Raw genomic sequence first — 20185 nt, 5'->3', positions numbered from 1 at the left:
CATCACCACCTTTGTTTTTTCTTTGTTTGCCCTAAGTTGGCAGCGTATGCTCAGACGTGAGTCCCTTGCTCAGTTTGTCACTGGAGTCAAGCAAACCCGGCTGAAGACGGCTGTAATGCCAGAAACCGGTCCTGAGAAGCTTGATTCCGGTCCAGGGAAGACATGGCTTGGAAGTTCGGGCTGGACTATTCCCATGAGGCACAGGGTCAGACTAATTTGCAAACGGCCATGTCTGAACTGGTGTGGCAGAGTGAGCTAAAGAACGGTGATGGATTAAACCCGGATCAGTTGACTGGGGGTGAGTGTTTGTATTGTCAACGCTCCGTCCATCACCACCTTTGGTTATTCTTTGTTCGCCCGAATTTGGCAGGGTATGCTCAGACGTGAGTGCCTTGCTCACTTTGCCACTGGAGTCAAGCAAGCCCGGCGGAAAATGGCTGTAATGCCAGAAAACGGTCCTCGGAAGCTTGATTCCGGTCCAGGGAAGACATGGCGTGGCAGTTCGGGCTGGGCTGTTCCCATGAGGCACAGGGTTAGACTGATTTGCATATGGCCATGTTTGAGCTGGGGTGGCGGAGTGAGCTAAAGAACGGTGATGGATTAAACCCAGATCAGTTGACTGGGGGTGAGTGTTTGTATTGTCAACGCTCCGTCCATCACCACCTTTGGTTTTTCTTTGTTCGCCCTAAGTTGGCAGGGTATGCTCAGACGTGAGTCCCTTACTCACTTTGCCACTGGAGTCAAGCAAGCCCGGCTGAAGACGGCTGTAATGCCAGAAAACGGTCCTGGGAAGCTTGATTCCGGTCCAGGGAAGACATGGCTTGGCTGTTCGGGCTGGACTGTTCCCATGAGGCACAGGGACCGACTGATTTGCATATTGCCATGTCTGAACTGGGGTGGCGGAGTGAGCTAAAGAACAGTGATGGATTAAACCCAGATCAGTTGACTGGGGGCGAGCGTTTGTATTGTCAATGCTCCGTCCATCACCACCTTTGTTTTTTCTTTGTTTGCCCTAAGTTGGCAGGGTATGCTCAGATGTGAGTCCCTTGCTCAGTTTGCCACTGGAGTCAAGCAAACCCGGCTGAAGACGGCTGTAATGCCAGAAACCGGTCCTGGGAAGCTTGATTCCGGTCCAGGGAAGACATGGCTTTGCAGTTCGGGCTGGACTGTTCCCATGAGGCACAGGGTCAGACTAATTTGCAAATGGCCATGTCTGAACTGGTGTGGCAGAGTGAGCTAAAGAATGGTGATGGATTAAACCCGGATCAGTTGACTGGGGGTGAGTGTTTGTATTGTCAACGCTCCGTCCATCACCACCTTTGGTTTTTCTTTGTTCGCCCTAATTTGGCAGGGTATGCTCAGACGTGAGTGCCTTGCTCACTTTGCCACTGGAGTCAAGCAAGCCCGGCTGAAGACAGCTGTAATGCCAGAAAACGGTCCTGGGAAGCTTGATTCCGGTCCAGGGAAGACATGGCTTGGCAGTTCGGGCTGGACTGTTCCCATGAGGCACAGGGTTAGACTGATTTGCATATGGCCATGTTTGAACTGGGATGGCGGAGTGAGCTAAAGAACGGTGATGGATTAAACCCAGATCAGTTGACTGGGGGTGAGTGTTTGTATTGTCAACGCTCTGTCCATCACCACCTTTGGTTTTTCTTTGTTCTCCCTAAGTTGGCAGGGTATGCTCAGACGTGAGTCCCTTGCTCACTTTGCCACTGGAGTCAAGCAAGCCCGGCTGAAGACGGCTGTAATGCCAGAAACCGGTCCTGGGAAGCTTGATTCCGGTCCAGGGAAGACATGGCTTGGCAGTTCGGGCTGGACTGTTCTCATGAGGCACAGGGTCAGACTGATTTGCATATGGCCATGTCTGAACTGGGGTGGCGGGGTGAGCTAAAGAACGGTGATGGATTAAACCCAGATCAGTTGAATGGGGGTGAGTGTTTGTATTGTCAACTCTCCTTCCATCACCACCTTCGGTTTTTCTTTGTTCGCTCTAAGTTGGCAGGGTATGCTCAGACGTGAGTCCCTTGCTCAGTTTGCCACTGGAGTCAAGCAAGCCCGGCTGAAGACGGCTGTATTGTCAGAAACCGATCCTGGGAAGCTTGATTCCGGTCCAGGGAAGACATGGCTTGGCTGTTCGGGCTGGACTGTTCCCATGAGGCACAGGGACAGACTGATTTGCATATGGCCATGTCTGAACTGGGGTGGCGGAGTGAGCTAAAGAACAGTGATGGATTAAACCCAGATCAGTTGACTGGGGGTATGCGTTTGTATTGTCAACGCTCCGTCCATCACCACCTTTGGTTTTTCTTTGTTTGCCCTAAGTTGGCAGGGTATGCTCAGACGTGAGTCCCTTGCTCAGTTTGCCACTGGAGTCAAGCAAACCCGGCTGAAGACGGCTGTAATGCCAGAAACCGGTCCTGGGAAGCTTTATTCCGGTCCAGGGAAGACATGGCTTGGCAGTTCGGGCTGGACTGTTCCCATGAGGCACAGGGTCAGACTAATTTGCAAATGGCCATGTCTGAACTGGTGTTGCAGAGTGAGCTAAAGAACGGTGATGGATTAAACCCGGATCAGTTGACTGGGGGTGAGTGTTTGTATTGTCAACGCTCCGTCCATCACCACCTTTGGTTTTTCTTTGTTCGCCCTAATTTGGCAGGGTATGCTCAGACGTGAGTGCCTTGATCACTTTGCCACTGGAGTCAAGCAAGCCCGGCTGTAGACGGCTGTAATGCCAGAAAACGGTCCTGGGAAGCTTGATTCCGGTCCAGGGAAGACATGGCTTGGCAGTTCGGGCTGGACTGTTCCCATGAGGCACAGGGTTAGACTAATTTGCATATGGCCATGTTTGAACTGGGGTGGCGGAGTGAGCTAAAGAACGGTGATGGATTAAACCCAGATCAGTTGACTGGGGGTGAGTGTTTGTATTGTCAACGCTCCGTCCATCACCACCTTTGGTTTTTCTTTGTTCGCCCTAAGTTGGCAGGGTATGCTCAGACGTGAGTCCCTTGCTCACTTTGCCACTGGAGTCAAGCAAGCCCGGCTGAAGACGGCTGTAATGCCAGTAACCGGTCCTGGGAAGTTTGATTCCGGTCCAGGGAAGACATGGCTTGGCAGGTCGGGCTGGACTGTTCCCAAGAGGCACAGGGACAGACTGATTTGCATATGGCCATGTCTGAACTGGGGTGGCGGAGTGAGCTAAAGAACGGTGATGGATTAAACCCAGATCAGTTGACTGGGGGTGAGTCTTTGTATTGTCAACGCTCCGTCCATCACCACCTTTGGTTTTTCTTTGTTTGCCCTAAGTTGGCAGGGTATGCTCAGACGTGAGTCCCTTGCTCAGTTTGCCACTGGAGTCAAGCAAACCCGGCTGAAGACGGCTGTAATGCCAGAAACCGGTCCTGGGAAGCTTGATTCCGGTCCAGGGAAGACATGGCTTGGCAGTTCGGGCTGGACTGTTCCCATGAGGCACAGGGTCAGACTAATTTGCAAATGGCCATGTCTGAACTGGGGTGGCAGAGTGAGCTAAAGAACGGTGATGGATTAAACCCGGATCAGTTGACTGGGGGTGAGTGTTTGTATTGTCAACGCTCCGTCCATCACCACCTTTGGTTTTTCTTTGTTCGCCCTAATTTGGCAGGGTATGCTCAGACGTGAGTGCCTTGCTCACTTTGCCACTGGAGTCAAGCAAGCCCGGCTGAAGACGGCTGTAATGCCAGAAAACGGTCCTGGGAAGCTTGATTCCGATGCAGGGAAGACATGGCTTGGCAGTTCGGGCTGGACTGTTCCCAAGAGGCACAGGGTCAGACTGATTTGCATATGGCCATGTCTGAACTGCGGTGGCAGAGTGAGCTAAAGAACGGTGATGGATTAAACCCAGATCAGTTGACTGGGGGTGAGTGTTTGTATTGTCAACTCTCCGTCCATCACCACCTTTGGTTTTTCTTTGTTCGCCCTAAGTTGGCAGGGTATGCTCAGACGTGAGTCCCTTGCTCACTTTGCCACTGGAGTCAAGCAAGCCCGGCTGAAGACGGCTGTAATGCCAGAAACCGGTCCTGGAAAGCTTGATTCCGGTCCAGGGAAGACATGGCTTGGCAGTTCGGGCTGGACTGTTCCCATGAGGCACTGGGTCAGACTGATTTGCATATGCCATGTCTGAACTGGGGTGGCTGAGTGAGCTAAAGAACGGTGATGGATTAAACCCAGATCAGTTGACTGAGGGTGAGTGTTTGTATTGTCAACGCTCCGTCCATCACCACCTTTGGTTTTTCTTTGTTCGCCCTAAGTTGGCAGGGTATGCTCAGACGTGAGTCCCTTGCTCACTTTGCCACTGGAGTCAAGCAAGCCCGGCTGAAGACGGCTGTAATGCCAGAAACCGGTCCTGGGAAGCTTGATTCCGATCCAGGGAAGACATGGCTTGGCAGTTCGGGCTGGACTGTTCCCATGAGGTATAGGGTCAGACTAATTTGCATATAGCCATGTCTGAACTGGGGTGGCGGAGTGAGCTAAAGAACGGTGATGGATAAAACCCAGATCAGTTGACTGGGGGTGAGTGTTTGTATTGTCAACGCTCCGTCCATCACCACCTTTGGGTTTTTTTTGTTCGCCCTAAGTTGGCAGGGTATGCTCAGACGTGAGTCCCTTGCTCACTTTGCCACTGGAGTCAAGCAAGCCCGGCTGAAGACGGCTGTAATGTCAGAAACCGGTCCTGGGAAGCTTGATTCCGGTCCAGGGAAGACATGGCTTGGCAGTTCGGGCTGGACTGTTCCCATGAGGCACAGGGTCAGACTGATTTGCATATGGCCATGTCTGAACTGGGGTGGCGGAGTGAGCTAAAGAACGGTGATGGATTAAACCCAGATCAGTTGACTGGGGGTGAGTGTTTGTATTGTCAACGCTCGGTCCATCACCACCTTTGGTTTTTCTCCGATAAGGAGGTTTGGGCACCAGATATTCAATCCCTTGCAAACGGTATTGCAAAAGGCTCACTCATACCTGATACCTGGAAGAGTGCCAAGATCATTCCGATTTTTAAAAAGGGGGAGCGCTCGGATCCAGGAAATTATAGGCCGATAAGCCTAATAGATTGTATACAGAAGGTGATAGCAAGGCTTGTTCTGCAGAGAATCCAAGGGTGGATTGACGAGGAAGAAATATTGTCACCTCTCCAAGCAGGGTTCCGCAGTCATACAAGCACTATAGATCAAGTTTTTAGATTTGTTTTAATTTATTGGCATGTGGTATTGCTGCGGGGGGGCACGCTCTTTGCGGCATTTGTTGATCTCAAGTCAGCTTTTGACTTGGTGCCACAGGCCAAAATGTGGAATGTCTTTGTAGATCAGGGCATGCCACTAGATATTCTGTCCTTTCTAATGAAACTTCATGAGGACAATTTTGCCCAAGTTCGTTGGAATCAGCAGGTGAGTGTAACAGACAAGTTTCCGATTGCTAGGGGAGTACGCCAAGGGTGCGTACTGGCCCCGACCCTCTTTTCCCTTTACATCAACAGGGTGATCAAGTATTATGAGCACCGCCCAACTGATGCCCCCAAGTTGGATGGTAAATTGATTCCCCTGTTGATGTTTGCAGATGACACCTTATTAATTTCAAAAATACTGCAAGGCCTGCAAAAAGCTATAGATCTATTTGAGGTATTCTGCAAGGTCTATGGACTTTCCATTAACGTGAATAAGACCAAGTTTATGGTTCTCCATAAGTCTAAGTATTTGAGAGGGAGAGTGGTCATGAATGGGGTTCAGTTGGAACAGACCCGGGTTTTTTCGTATCTGGGTATAACCCTTGCCTCGAAACTAGATTGGAAACATCACATTACCCAGTTGGTCACGAAGCATGCCCAGTTAGCAGGTGCCCTAACAAAAGAGTTCTTTCTCCCCCACACGCGTCCAATTGCCCCAACACTTAAGATCTACGATGCAAAGGTTGGTGCTGCGGTTCTTTACGGGTCTGAACTGTGGGGGTACAGTAACCTTGTCCTATTGACTAATGCCCAAAATACATTTTTAAGGGGCATAACGGGCCTTCCAGCATCCACTCCCTTGATTCCACTCTTTTATGATTTGGGATGCCAACGCTTGGAGGATTTGGCCCGGTACAGACCGGTGGCACACTGGAGGAGACTATGGGTTACTCCTGATCTCGCCCAGTATGCACGGGCATTCCTCGAAGTCAGAGATGCTGACAGTGCATATAAAATCCCATGGATGAGGGAGGCAAGGGCAACATATATTGCCATGGGTCTGGGCTGTCTGTGGGAAGATCCTACAGCAAATTTATTTCCGCCTAGGAAAGTTTTTAGAGAATTGTACTGGAGCATGGTTTCATTGAGAAGGTTTAGTAATTGTACTAGCCCGTCACTCACAGCGGATTTCTTGGAACTAAAACACTCAACTGCTCTAGAGGGTTATTGGGATTACATTACCGTTCCAGGGGATAGGAAGAGGTACCATCAATTTAGAGTCGGGACCCTTCCTATAAATTCCTTCACTACCAAATGGAACAGAGGTTATAAATCCAGCTGTCCCTTCTGTCTCACACAACGGGAAAGTATTGCCCACATCCTATTTATCTGCCCAGAATATAAAGCCCCAAGGCAGATGTGGCTGAAGCCTATCTGCTTGCAGATGGGTCTCACCACTGGCTGTGAGTCTTTAAGAGTTCTTAAAACAAATAGCTCTCAGCCTGTGGTCATAGCTGTTGCAAAGTTTCTACATTGGATGTGGATAATCCGAGCACGCAAATTAAATTCACAATGATTTTTTATGGTTTTAAAAATACCCTATGATCTTGCTGCTTAAAACTTTAATTCTGACATTAACTGCATATGGACCTTCTGCTTTCCTTTATCTTTTAATCTTTTTAATGTATTTAAATGTGTACATAAATGATGTTTAAATGAATGTTATAAACATTCCAATGCCCTTAAATTATTATTTTTTTAAAAAGATGGATGGACTGACTTAAATTACCATATCCCCCTGATGGTTTTTGGTGTAATGTAATTGGGTAAATGAAATGTTATGTTATCAGTTTTAACTTGTCATTTTAAGATATATAATGTTTGTCTTTTATAATACAAAAATCGAAATAAAGACTTAATGAATGAATGATTTAAACCACCTGCTGTGATTAGATTTTTGAAAGGTTTGCAAGATGTGTTTCCACTAAAACACTTTGTGATGCCTGAATTTAGTTCTCACTTTTATGATGTGCACCCCCTTTGAGCTGCTGCACAGTTGCCCATTAAGATGCCTTATGTTCAAGATGATCTTTCTCAACCCCATGCCATCAGCTAGGTGTGTTAGTGTGCTGCAGACTCTGTCAACCCATCTACTCCAACATTCATCCCAGATAAGTTGGTGTTGAGGACCCGAGCTTCCTTTCTGCCTAAGTGGTCAATCCAGTTCATGTTTTGTAGGCTACCACCTTCTGGCATTACTTGCTCCTACTCATCCCTTTCAGGAGGGACAGAGACTACATCTTTTGGAACCTAAAAGAGCACAAAGGTTTTATTTAGATCTAGCCGAAGAACGTCGGGTGGATGATCACCTTTTAGTAGGCCTCTGTGGGGCGAAGAAGGGCAAAGCAGTGCAAAAAAGGACCATCTTCCAAGGAATTGTTCATTTCATCAAGATCTGCTACACACTGGCGAAGAAGCACCCTTCACAAGGATTGCAAGCTCATTACACCAAATCTAAGGTTGCTATCACTGCGCTAAAATTCGGAGTACCTGTCCTAGACATTTGTCAGGGGGTTCCGTGGGTGTCTGTACATACGTCCATGAAGCACTACTACTTTGACAGTCGTAAGAGGAATTTTGCCTGCTCAGTCCTGCAGGTCCAGTTCATATACCCACCATATGGAGTGGTACTGCTGTGGTATATTTTTACAAAGTGCGAAATCTGCAGATAGAAGTATCAATGAGAAGAAAAAAGTTACTCACTGTGAGAAGCAGGCTTAATATATGGTGCACACTTATGTAAGTGGGCACCCTGCACTAATCTGGGCAACCCTTATGGTGATTTTAGTGGGCTTAGACAACCTTAGAAAGCTCTCTAAGTGGTAGTTATGGAGAGCAGCCTTCAGACTTTGTCCAGAAGGAGTTTAAAGCAGCTTGTTTTACCAGAACATAATCTTATAGGTGTAGACTAAGTGAAAAATAACTACACAGTGTATTTATATAAATATGTATTTATTATAAGACAACCACTAACACATACAGATATCTCCTACTGGAGATATACACAGGGCACACAATACTTTACAATAAACCAGGTAAGTAGCACGAATACACAGTGGTCACCAGGGGGAGACCAAATCATATACTAAAATAGTGGTATGTGAACCACGACTAAAGTCAAGACTATACCCAGAAGACGTAGAAGTACCAGGGACCCACGGAAGCAACAGAGTTAAGTCACCAGGAACTCCACGGAGGCTGTGTGCAGAGTGGGAACACGAACGGGGGCTCAATACCAGTCAATAGGTAAGTTGCAATTGCAAATGTAAAGAAGAAGGACCCTTCCCAGTGGACCCTGAAGAAACCCCGTGGAAGACAGAAGGTTGGGGAGCCACCCCACCTGTGGATACCATAGGAACCAGGATACCTACGCCGGGTGAAGTGGCGTCAGAAACTGCCATCAATGGAGGACTTCAGGAAGATGCCGCTGCTGGAGAAGGCAAAAGTGTCCAGTGGAACCCAAAGGTGGATTCAAGTTGAGAAGTACCTGCAAGCGGAGGGGACAGAGTCTACGCCACTCAGGAATGACCAGGAGGTACGGAAGGCAAATGCCCACCGATGTCGGGTGTTGCAGGAGAGCTGGCGTGACCTTGGAGTTGCGGCTGTGCAGACCAGTCGATGCTGTGGAAGTCCAGGAGCCATACACAACCTGGCCCTTGTTGGATGTCAAGAGTTTTGGGGTCGGTGTCCATTGGGAGCACCAACAAGCCTTGGCAACTGCAAACAACGTGGAACGTGAAGAAGGTACAGTGTCGGGACCAGCAAAGTCCAGGTGACTCACCACAAGCAGGGGAGTCAGGACAGGCCCGAGCAATCAGGGGAGCCTGCAGAAATCAAAGAAGACTGTCAAGAGGACCCACAGGCCAAACAATTTAAAATTGAACACCGATAAAACTGAGGTGCTATTTTTTAATCAAAAATCTCCTATCCCCTCTAACATTTGGTGGCCCTCTCAACTCAATCCCCCCCCTGTACCTGTGCAAGCTGCTCGTAACTTGGGTTTCCAATTTGACACAGCATTGTCCTGTAAAACCCAAATCACTAAGGTTTCATCAGCCTGTTTTGGTAAACTCCGAATGATTAAAAAAATAATTCCTTTCATACCTCTCGAGTCCCGTAGAGCAGTTGTACATGCTCTAATTACATCCCACCTGGACTACTCCAATAGCCTATATGTTGGTGCCCCTGCATATCTCATTAATCAGCTGCAACTTGTGCAGAATTCAGCAGCTCGGCTGATATGTAACATCCCTTATCGCCATTCGATCTCACCCTACTTAGCCAGACTACATTGGCTACCTGTGAGATATCGCATTCAGTTCAAGGCCTTAGTCCTTGCCTTTAGAGCTCTTAAGGACCGTGGCCCGGCATTTCTAAGGCATAGAATCAGACGATCTCTTGCTACGAGGGATCTAAGATCCAACCATCTTGGACTCATGTTTTGCCCTCGCTTTCGTCTGACCCGAACAGGCGGTAGAGCATTCGTTGTGGCCACTTCTAGATTATGGAATGCTATTCCAGTAGAACTCAGACTCCTTTCTTCTGAGGCTATTTTTCGCAGGAAACTCAAAACCTGGTTTTTTTCTCAGATTTAGCCTGCAGGAACTTTCTGCTATACCCTTTGGGACTTCACATGCTATCAGCGCCGGGACACCCCCGTTGGGGGTAGCTGTATGCGCTTTACAAATGACTAAATAAGTAAATAAATAAATAAAGGCACTGGAGTTGCAAAAGGACTACGAGCAGCTCACCAAAAATGCAGGCCCACGGTGCAAGTAATAAGGTGAGGACAAAGATCTTGGTCACAGGAGATGTTTGAGGCTGGGGCTACTTTGAGCCCAAAAATCTTGGCGGAAGGAAGCCAACAAGCCTTTGCAATGCCAAGTCAACATGGGGTACAGGGGTTTAGTTCCTGCGGCTCCGACAATGGATACTGGCCTCAAACTTGGTGAGAGTACAGCGCAGGCCTCAAGAGATGTGAAGAACCACCACCTGTGTTGCTGAGCTTTTGGAGTCTGTGGGAGCTAGGGATCAGCAGCCCAGTCAGCTTTGTTGCGGTGCCTGCAGATGCAGGGAAGTGACTCCTTCAATTCAAAGGAAGATTTCTTCAGGTATCTTGGCTATACACAGGTCTTGGAAGGTTCCTGCATGGAGCACAGGCACAGATGTTGCAGCAGACCAGGATGACCAGACCAGGAGCAGCGGGAGTCTTCCTAGTTGTAGTCTCAGAGCCCAGAGCGAGGTCCAGCAAAGTCCAGAATGCCCAGACTGTTGTAGAAGAAGTGGTGTCTTGAAATGAATCTTCTACCACAACAAATCTAGGGACCCACTTACAGGAAAGCCCTTAAGTACCCTAAGGAAAGGGTTGGGACAATTCAGAGTTCCCTCCCAGGGGACGGGTGGACAGTGGGGAGGATACTCCAATGTCCTTTGTCCTGCGACAGAGCGGGAGCCAACGGCACCCTGAGCTGGTTTGAAGTGGACTATACAAGGAGGGCATTTAATGTGCCCCTCAAGCAGAATGAGTGGCGCTGGCAAGCATTCCCACCTGGCCCCAATACACTAAATTCTGCCTGGGCAGTGTTTACAATTCAAGTCAAAGGAAAGTCCCTGGGGACACACTGTACTTTTCTGCTGCTTTTTATTGTCTCTTGTCTTTCGTTCACACCAAAGAATTAGATTAAAATATAAGTTCCCACACTAAAGTGTAACGTTTACAATCTTTATTTCTCATAAAAATAGAAGAAACTGCTCCTTCACATACAAATTAAAATTTCAGAACCAATTTTCTGAAAGAATATACAGTTAAAAAGCATTAACACAGTTAAAAAACAATAGCAATTCACAATACATAGCATTGGAAACAACTGTAAACACAAATTCATCAGATACAGGCAGAATAACTCAGAAATAAGAGCCAAAAGACTCTACTTAATACGGTACATCAATTTATCACATTTAACCCCCTTCTACTCGTAGCTTCAGTATGTTCTAGCTACACTTTTAGCCGATCCATTCGCCTCTCGGAAATTCTCAGGGGAAAAAAACAGTGCCACTAATACATGAATATCTGTTATTCCCGGGGTTCTATATGGATTCTATAAACAACACCTCCCTGTGACAGGATACCTATTGTTCTGCCTTCCCCTGCTCGACCTTGGCTTAGCAGCAGGAGGGCAGAATCGTGTCTCTGGTCGGCAGCAGCCATGTTGTATTGTCTGGGTCTAGGAGACTGGTGCCGGGAGCACTGAGGGCCTCCCAGAGGATTTTTACACTGTATGGAATCATACCTTCCTTACGGTGTGGGGGTAGGATTCCAACATGTTTCATACCAAACATGACAGGGTTAATTACAGTCAGTTTAGAGATGGTCTTCACGTAATGACGCATGGCCACTCTATGGGCCAGATGTAGGTCGGCAAATACCGGTCGGTAAGGGCATGTATGTGTGTCACATGGCACACAAGCCAGAAACAGGGGTGCAACAGGGTGTGAAAGTGACACCCTGTCCCCCGTGGCAAATCGGTAATTTGCCAAGGGGGACAGGCCCATAGGAATCAATGACAAATACCGATTTGGAAATTACAGAATCGGTAAATACCGAATCCTACCGATTCGGTATTTTTTACAGAATAATTACCTACATTAGATTTACCAATCCATGAATACCGAATCGGTAAAATTCGGTATTTATGAATTATTATATTATTACCTACATCGGGCCCCATGTATCTTAATGGCTGATGCACTTACAACCCGGGAGAAGGGACTCCGAAGGTTGTAGGGGTGTCCCGCTCATGCAGAGGCACCCTCACACTTAGAACTGAGCACCCTGCCTTAAGGATTGAAAGGCCTGTCTTAGGGCGACTTAAGGTTTTAAGTGCAGTGACCTAAGATATAGGGAATCCTATATCTTGTGGAAGTGGTGCTAGCACCAGGTTACACAGGCTGAAATGGCAGGCCTGTAGTCACAATTTGAGCGGTCTTTCATGGGTGGCATTATACATGCTGCTACCTATGGGCGAACCCTGGTGTGCCTATGCCCTGGGTACCATATACAAGGGACTTATAAGGGTACACCAGTAGCCAATGTGGGATGTGCCTAAATACTTACCATAACCAAATTATGGGAGAAAGCACAGAGACTGTGGCCCTGATTAGCAGGATCCCAGTAAGACTAGTCAGAAACAGCATAGAACCAGGCAAAAAGTGGGGGTACCATAAAAGCAGATACTACTTTCCTACACTCACCTTCTGTAATGATCTTTCTGGTGGATAATCTGTCTAGTCTCAGATTCCTCACTGACCAGTCCACCTCTCCATTGCGTGAACTAGACTCTTTATCGTCTGAAAAGGTCCCAATATTGTCCATGGCAGTCTGCTGATGGACTCGTTGCCTGAGGGCACTGACAGCCTACGATAGCAACTATTGGCAGAGCACATGGGTAGCTCTTAAAAGTGGCTCTGGTTGTCACTTAGAGAGCAGGCCAACTTAGTGACTGAACAGCATAATGCCACCTACCGGCGCACACGAGTACTGCTCTAAAAGCATCTAAATCCAGTTTCATGCATGAGGAATAGTCACAAGTTGAATTATACTTATGAAACACCTATCACACCAACTAAGAACATTCAATAAGAACACAATGTCATAGATTAAATCCACATGGTCAAAATCAGGTTGAGTGAGTATATGGTTCTTTTAATCCACAAGGCTTTCTCCAAGTCCAGCCAACACGTGTTTCGTCGTAAGAGCAGGTACCCACGACTTCATCAGGGCTGGGAAAAAAACAATACAAACATATATTGTAGTCCCGCCGTACATCGGCAATGTTTATGCTATACATCTAGTTACTTGGTGATCTTTCAACTATGGTGTCATGCAAGTGGGTTTTCTTTGTCCACAGATATCAGAATTATTTCTTGTGTCTATAAGGGTGAGTGGTGGTGAACAAGTATAGAAGGGAGGATGGAAGATAGAACTCCCAAAGAGAGGATAAGAAATACCTCCACAGGAGGCAAGTAGGTGCCCCACAACTTGTGTGAGTCAATTCATTCACCGGTAGCATCAGATTTCCCGGCATCATACCGGCACTATGCCTCACTAATAGTCAGTGTGCCAGGAACCCACGTGAGCATGGTCGCATAATTATCAGTGCAGTAAGTCCCTTAGTGAGTGAAACATAAGAGAAAAACATAACCGTGCTCAAGATATGTTCAAGACTGAGCACAGCAGCTCAGGTCTACCTGATACTCAATCGGTGGTAAGCTGTATGCCTGTAAATTATCATAATTTGTCAAAATCGTTATCCTCAATATTAGCATCAATAAACATATAATGCTCTGGCCCAGAGACGTACCTTCTGGCTGGTTATAATTCCGACCCAGCTTCACACGGCTGGGTTGATAATCCTTTCAAAACACGGGTCTTTCCTTCAATTCACGCTGTGGGAAAATATGTATATATCATGTATTACATATTACCCTAATGATTGGTAAGTCTATAGACATTTGACCTTATCAGCCATGATTGTATTATCCGATTCCTAAATATCCTTTTTAAAGTCACAAGACTTCCCATCATCGATCTGTTGTTATATCTAGAATACTTATGCATCTCAATCGCTTACCTATATATTGGTAATGCAATAATATCGCCTGTGATGCGACCAGGATCACAAGATATGGATCCAATTTGTCAATGGTGTGACTACCAATTATTCCTCACGTAGGTTGTGATTATTAGCATTGTCACCCCAGCTACAAAAAGAAACACACAGACGGGCATCCATTAATATTCCGTTTGTGTGACCTCACGAGAGAGCATGCTGCACCTTCAAATGTATCGCAGTCGTCCTTACCTTCGTATTATGAAGTTCTGGGAGAAAGTTCACTGCAGCGTGTAGAGCCGGTCTCTCCGTTATTTGGAAGAACCGCGTCTCCTTACCCGGAAGTCTATTAAAGCAATCTTACCTTCCTGCTTTCAAACACTAGACTATTAACACCACAAACGTGCCGCCGTAATGATCCGCCATTTTGGGTCAGTAAAGGTAACTTCCCCAGGATTAGAACTTAAACACCTGGTCGGGGCACCACTATTAGCAACCAAAATCGTCAATCTGGTAAACAAAACACTATCAATCTAAATATGTTGCGACTCAATATTATATCGGAAAGCATCATCATATTCAATTAAAATATCGTTATCATAGTCAATATCTCTGATTTATTCCTCTGAATAAGATGATAGAAAGGCGATCATCGCAAGGTATGGCATACATTAATATCAATAAGGTGCACCTGTATTGAATTCAGGATGCTATCACCACCGGTAATGTATGACACAGAAATGTAGGGCAAGTTAAGTACATGTAGTGTAGATATAGTGCAGAACATTAGGCCAGAATATTATTCATATTCAAGATTTTAGTTTTGTAAAAACCCACGCAACTCTGCGTCAAGTAATCTGGTGTTGTCTTAGGCGTTGATGGATAAGTGGGGCTCACCCAAGATTTGATGTTCTTACCCCTTCTGTATGTAATGAGGGGCTGTTTGGCGATGTGGTTGTTAAGGGATTTGTCATTGTTCAGTATCCACCAGTGTTTCTTTATGCTGTTTCTTAGTGTGATTGCTGCATCATCATAATTAGTGATGAGTCTAATTTTAGTGTTGCCACTGTCTACATTCTGTTTGTGTTTCAATGTGGCATCTCTAGGTATCTTGTTGATTCTCTGTTCAGCCTTCATAATTGTGTCTGCATCATACCCTCTAGCTTTAAATCTATTTCTCATGTTAGTCTTACATTCTGAGAAGTCTCTGTCTTTGCTACAATTCCTCCGTGCTCGTGTCAGTTCTCCAAAAGGAATGGATTGGATCTGATGTTTTGGATGTGAACTATCAGCATGTAATATGGCATTGCATGAGGTTGGTTTTCTATACAGTTTGCTCTGTATTTTGTTGTCCTCAATAAATAGTGTGAGGTCCAGAAATTCAATCTGAGTCCTGCTCATGGAGTAAGTGAGGTGTATTCCCATCATGTTGGAGTTTAAGTATTCACAGAATTGTTTCAAATTATTCATATCTCCTGACCAGATGAGTAAACAATCGTCAATGTAACGGCCCCAATATATGATGGATTCACTCCATTGTGTACCACCAGGGCCCCAGATCCACTCCTCCTCGAACCAGCCCATGAACAAGTTTGCATAGGAGGGAGAGAATCTGGACCCCATGGCCACGCCCTGTTTTTGTCTGTACCAACTAGTCTCAATTAGAAATACATTATTCTGTAAGATGAGCTCCATCATCTTCATGAGCATCTCCGTGTGAGCCCACTGAGATGCAGGTCTTTTGTTGAGAAATTTCCTAGAGGCCATGAGACCTAGGTCTGTCTTGATGTTCGTATACAGGGAGGTGACGTCTAAGGTGGCCATAATCATACCATCCTCCCATGGTACATCCGATATGATTCTTAGAATGTGCTTGGTATCTTTGATGTATGCTGGTAGATTCCGCACTAATGGTTGTAAGAAATTGTCCACATATTGTGACAATCTCTACGTTGGACCCCCTATGCTGGAGATAACTGGCCTCCCTGGTGGTGTTTGGGCATTTTTGTGTATCTTTGGGAGTGTGTAGATACATGGGGACCTCGGTTTGTCTACCCTTAGGTATGTAAATTCCTCCCTACTGATTCTGCCTTTATGCCACCATCCCTTGAGATGTTTGTTGACAGTCAAGGGTCCTAACGGGTTCTCCCTGAGTTTCTCATAGCATTTTCTGTCTTTGAATTGTGTCTGTATTTCCAAATTGTATGCCTCAGTATTTGTTAGAATTGGGGGTCTCTGGTTGGCGCAAGTAGGTACTTGTGACAAGCAGGGACCCTCTCCTCTAAGTCAGGGCAAAGGATGACCCTTCAGAATTACCCTTGCTCACCCTCTAGGTGCGTGGCGTGAGCAGCCAAGGCTATTCTTCAGGCGTTAGTCAGTTAAGCATTTGTAGTCACACACACAGTAAAATATACCAATCCCCCCACAAATGGACACCAGGCTGTGAGTATATAAAAATACGCTTCTTTATGTAAAAATTAAATATACTCTTTAGAACAGACTTATCACAAGATCAAATAACGTTTTTGGGGCGCCCACAGGTTGTAAATAGGCAAGCTTCTTTCGTTGCAGTTCAAAATGTACTTTTAGTCTTAAAAACGGATGTTTCCCTGCAGTGTACCTTTCAGGAGGGTTCTCTTTAGTCCTGGGGAATATTGGGGGTCACACTGCTCCTTTCCCACTTGTTGCAGCCAGCCCAGGGGCTCCGGGATACTTTCTGCCCGCTCGGGGCCGAGATCGGGGCCCGACCGCCCAAAGCTCACGCTTCCCGCGTGGGACGCGTTCGGCCCTGCCGGGGCTGTCGATGCGTGCGGCCCCCACGGGTCTGGGGGGCTCAGGCAGGGGTGAGTGTTGGCCTCGGGGCGGCCCACGGGAGGCAAGGGCCAAAGGACCTGGGGCCGCTCCTGTCACTGCGGCCGGGGCGCTGGATGCAGCCTGGGGTTTCTCCTGCCCGCCTGGATTGGATTCCAGCGGGAGGGGCTGGAGCGCTAATTGGGGGTCTCTGGTTGGCGCAAGTAGGTACTTGTGACAAGCAGGGACCCTCTCCTCTAAGTCAGGGCAAAGGATGACCCTTCAGAATTACCCTTGCTCACCCTCTAGGTGCGTGGCGTGAGCAGCCAAGGCTATTCTTCAGGCGTTAGTCAGTTAAGCATTTGTAGTCACACACACAGTAAAATATATCAATCCCCCCACAAATGGACACCAGGCTGTGAGTATATAAAAATACGCTTCTTTATGTAAAAATTAAATATACTCTTTAGAACAGACTTATCACAAGATCAAATAACGTTTTTGGGGCGCCCACAGGTTGTAAATAGGCAAGCTTCTTTCGTTGCAGTTCAAAATGTACTTTTAGCCTTAAAAACGGATGTTTCCCTGCAGTGTACCTTTCAGGAGGGTTCTCTTTAGTCCTGGGGAATATTGGGGGTCACACTGCTCCTTTCCCACTTGTTGCAGCCAGCCCAGGGGCTCCGGGATACTTTCTGCCCGCTCGGGGCCGAGATCGGGGCCCGACCGCCCAAAGCTCACGCTTCCCGCGTGGGACGCGTTCGGCCCTGCCTGGGCTGTCGATGCGTGCGGCCCCCACGGGTCTGGGGGGCTCAGGCGGGGGTGAGTGTTGGCCTCGGGGCGGCCCACGGGAGGCAAGGGCCAAAGGACCTGGGGCCGCTCCTGTCACTGCGGCCGGGGCGCTGGATGCAGCCTGGGGTTTCTCCTGCCCGCCTGGATTGGATTCCAGCGGGAGGGGCTGGAGCGCTCGCACAGAGCGGAGCGGCGCCGCGAGCAGGGACAGAGAGCGGTGCGAGTCAGCTGCGAAAGGGCGGCTCGCACCACAGCTGATCTGGAGGCCGGGGGCACTCGTAGGTAGGGCGGCTGGCACAACAAAAAGGGCAGAAACAAACGTTGCGGGCCCCGAGCCCGTTGACGGTCTCGGTGGCGGCTTTTCTCCGGGGACAGATGCGAGGTGCCCAGCGGCTCAGGCAGAGCGAGGCTGGCACCCGAGGCGTCCGTCCAGCGGAGGTCTGTCCCCTGGGTCTGTTTGCGTCCGGTGGGGATTTCTGGCGGGAGGGTGAGGCACAACAGCGAGCCTCCGTGGGCGGTGAATTCAGTGGTTTCCCTCGGCGGAGGGGGAGCGGCTCAGCAGAGCGGAGCTCTCCCTCGGCAGGGACGGGGAAACCGGCGAGCACGGCCTCGAGGAGGGGCTGGGGGGCACCACAGCAGCGAGCCTTCCCAGGCGGTCAACACAGCGATCTCCTCAGCGGGGGAAGAGCGGCTCAACGGAGCGGAGCTCTTCCTCGGCGGGGACGAGGAGACACAGTCGGTCACGGCCTCAGGGAGGGGCTGGGGGGCACCAAAGTCACAGCTCCGGCAGTGGTAGAAATCCCAGATAAATACCGGCAGACGAGCAGAGGGCAGGTTGAGCCAGATGGTCCTGTGGCTCAGGTCAGGGGGCAAGCTCAATCAAGCCCTTGGAGAATGTTTAAGCACAAAGTAGCAAAGTCTTTTCTCATTAAGTCTTTTCCTCTCCTTTCTCAGCAAGGCAAGCAGCAGGCCAGTCCTCCCAGCGTCTCTTCTCCTTCTAGTCGGGCAGAGGTCCTTCGTGGTGAAACAGGATTCTAATTTACAAGGAGCAGGGCTCCTACTTTTATACACAGTTTCTTTTGTTCTTACAGGCCAGGGGGGCCTTTGCATAACTGCTCCAGTCCCTGAGCACTTGTGGTGGGTACTTCTGCTTCTGCATTCAGTGTGAGGGCAGGCACATCAGCCGCTCCCCAGGGGGGCGGAGCCGGCATTGTGAGGACAGGGGCAGCCTGAGCACTTTGTTGACAAGCTTCAGTCCTTCCTGGGCCAGGTGCAGGCTGAGTCATCAGTCGCTCCCCAGGAGGGCGGAGCCAGCATTGTGGGGGCAGAGCACAGCCTGATGCATCATTCAGGGGAAACTCCCATCACCCACTAAGGTGTCATCCTGCTATTCACAACCTGTCAACTCCCAGCCCTGTCACTCACACAACTCAGACAGTCAGATACACACAAAAGCAGAGGCGGGCTGAAATGGTTAGACAAGCAAATGCTAGCTTTCTAAAAGAAGCATTTGCAAACACAGGATATTAAAATAAACTTTACTAAAAGAAGTATTTTATTATTCTGAGTTCAGGCATACTAAACATTAATTTCTACCATGTTCCCTGAGCCTGCTGGGATTATAGAGTGTAATAATTCCAGCAGCCCATCTGGCCTAGAAGGGAACTGGTAGCCTTACAATAGTGAAAAACGAATTTGGCAGTAATTCACTATTAGAACATGCCACACACATCAGGGCATGTTCTACCTTACACTTACAATGCACCCTGCCCTCAGGCCTACCATAGGGGTGACTAATATGAAGTTAAGGGAAGGTTTAGGGGCTGGCAAGTGTGTGCACTTGCCCAGCCAGCATGACAGTACCAGACTGCACGCAGGTTCTGCAATGGCAGACCCTAGACACATTTTAAGGCGGCTTCTGTGGGTGGCGCAACCAGCGCTGCAGGCCCACTAGCAGTATTGGCATTCACAAGCCCTGGCACTCCTGGTGCACTTTACTGGGGACTGACAGTAAATCCAATGAACCAATCATGGACATCAATCACATGTATACTTTTCACAGGGAGAGCATATGCACTTTAGCACTGGTCAGCAGTGGTAAAAGTGCCCAGAGTCATTAAACCAACAAAAACAGGTCAGAGAGAGTATTGGAGGAAGGCAAAAAGTTTAGGGATGACCCTGCCAAGAAGGCCAGGTCCAACAGTATTCATTACCACAATGTTACCACCCTTATCCGCCTCTTTGATGGTAACATTGGGTAATTTACTCAGATCCACTAGTGCTCGGCGTTCTTGTATACTAAGATTGTCTGTAGGTGTAATCTTGTGTTTCTTTTTGTGTTTTAAGTGGTTATATAAATCCTTAGTAACTAATTTGTGGAACATATCTACACTATTACCACTCGGTAGGGTCGGGGTCCATCTTGATTTGTTATGTAGACCACTCGATATTGTAGTGTCTGGTTCAATTTCATGATCAAGAAGTAATTCATCTATGGACATATGGTCTCTGTCATCATCCACAATAGATAAAAGTATTTCACAATCTCTAATATCCTGTATTGTTGGTATAACATGAGTCAGATTAGGAATTTCTATTTCCATGCTTTTATTTGCAATTGGATTACATTCAAAATGTTTTTTTAATTTCAATTTCCTCGTAAATTTAAAGAGATCAACCATTGATTTGTGTATATCTCCCTGTTCCCTGGGGCAGAAACCCATACCCCGTTCCAAAACAG

The sequence above is a fragment of the Lissotriton helveticus genome, chromosome 3_1 (assembly GCF_964261635.1).
Source record: "Lissotriton helveticus chromosome 3_1, aLisHel1.1, whole genome shotgun sequence".
Classification (NCBI taxonomy): Eukaryota; Metazoa; Chordata; class Amphibia; order Caudata; family Salamandridae; genus Lissotriton; species Lissotriton helveticus.
The sequence above is the reverse complement of the archived record's forward strand: the minus strand, read 5'-3'. Positions refer to the sequence as shown.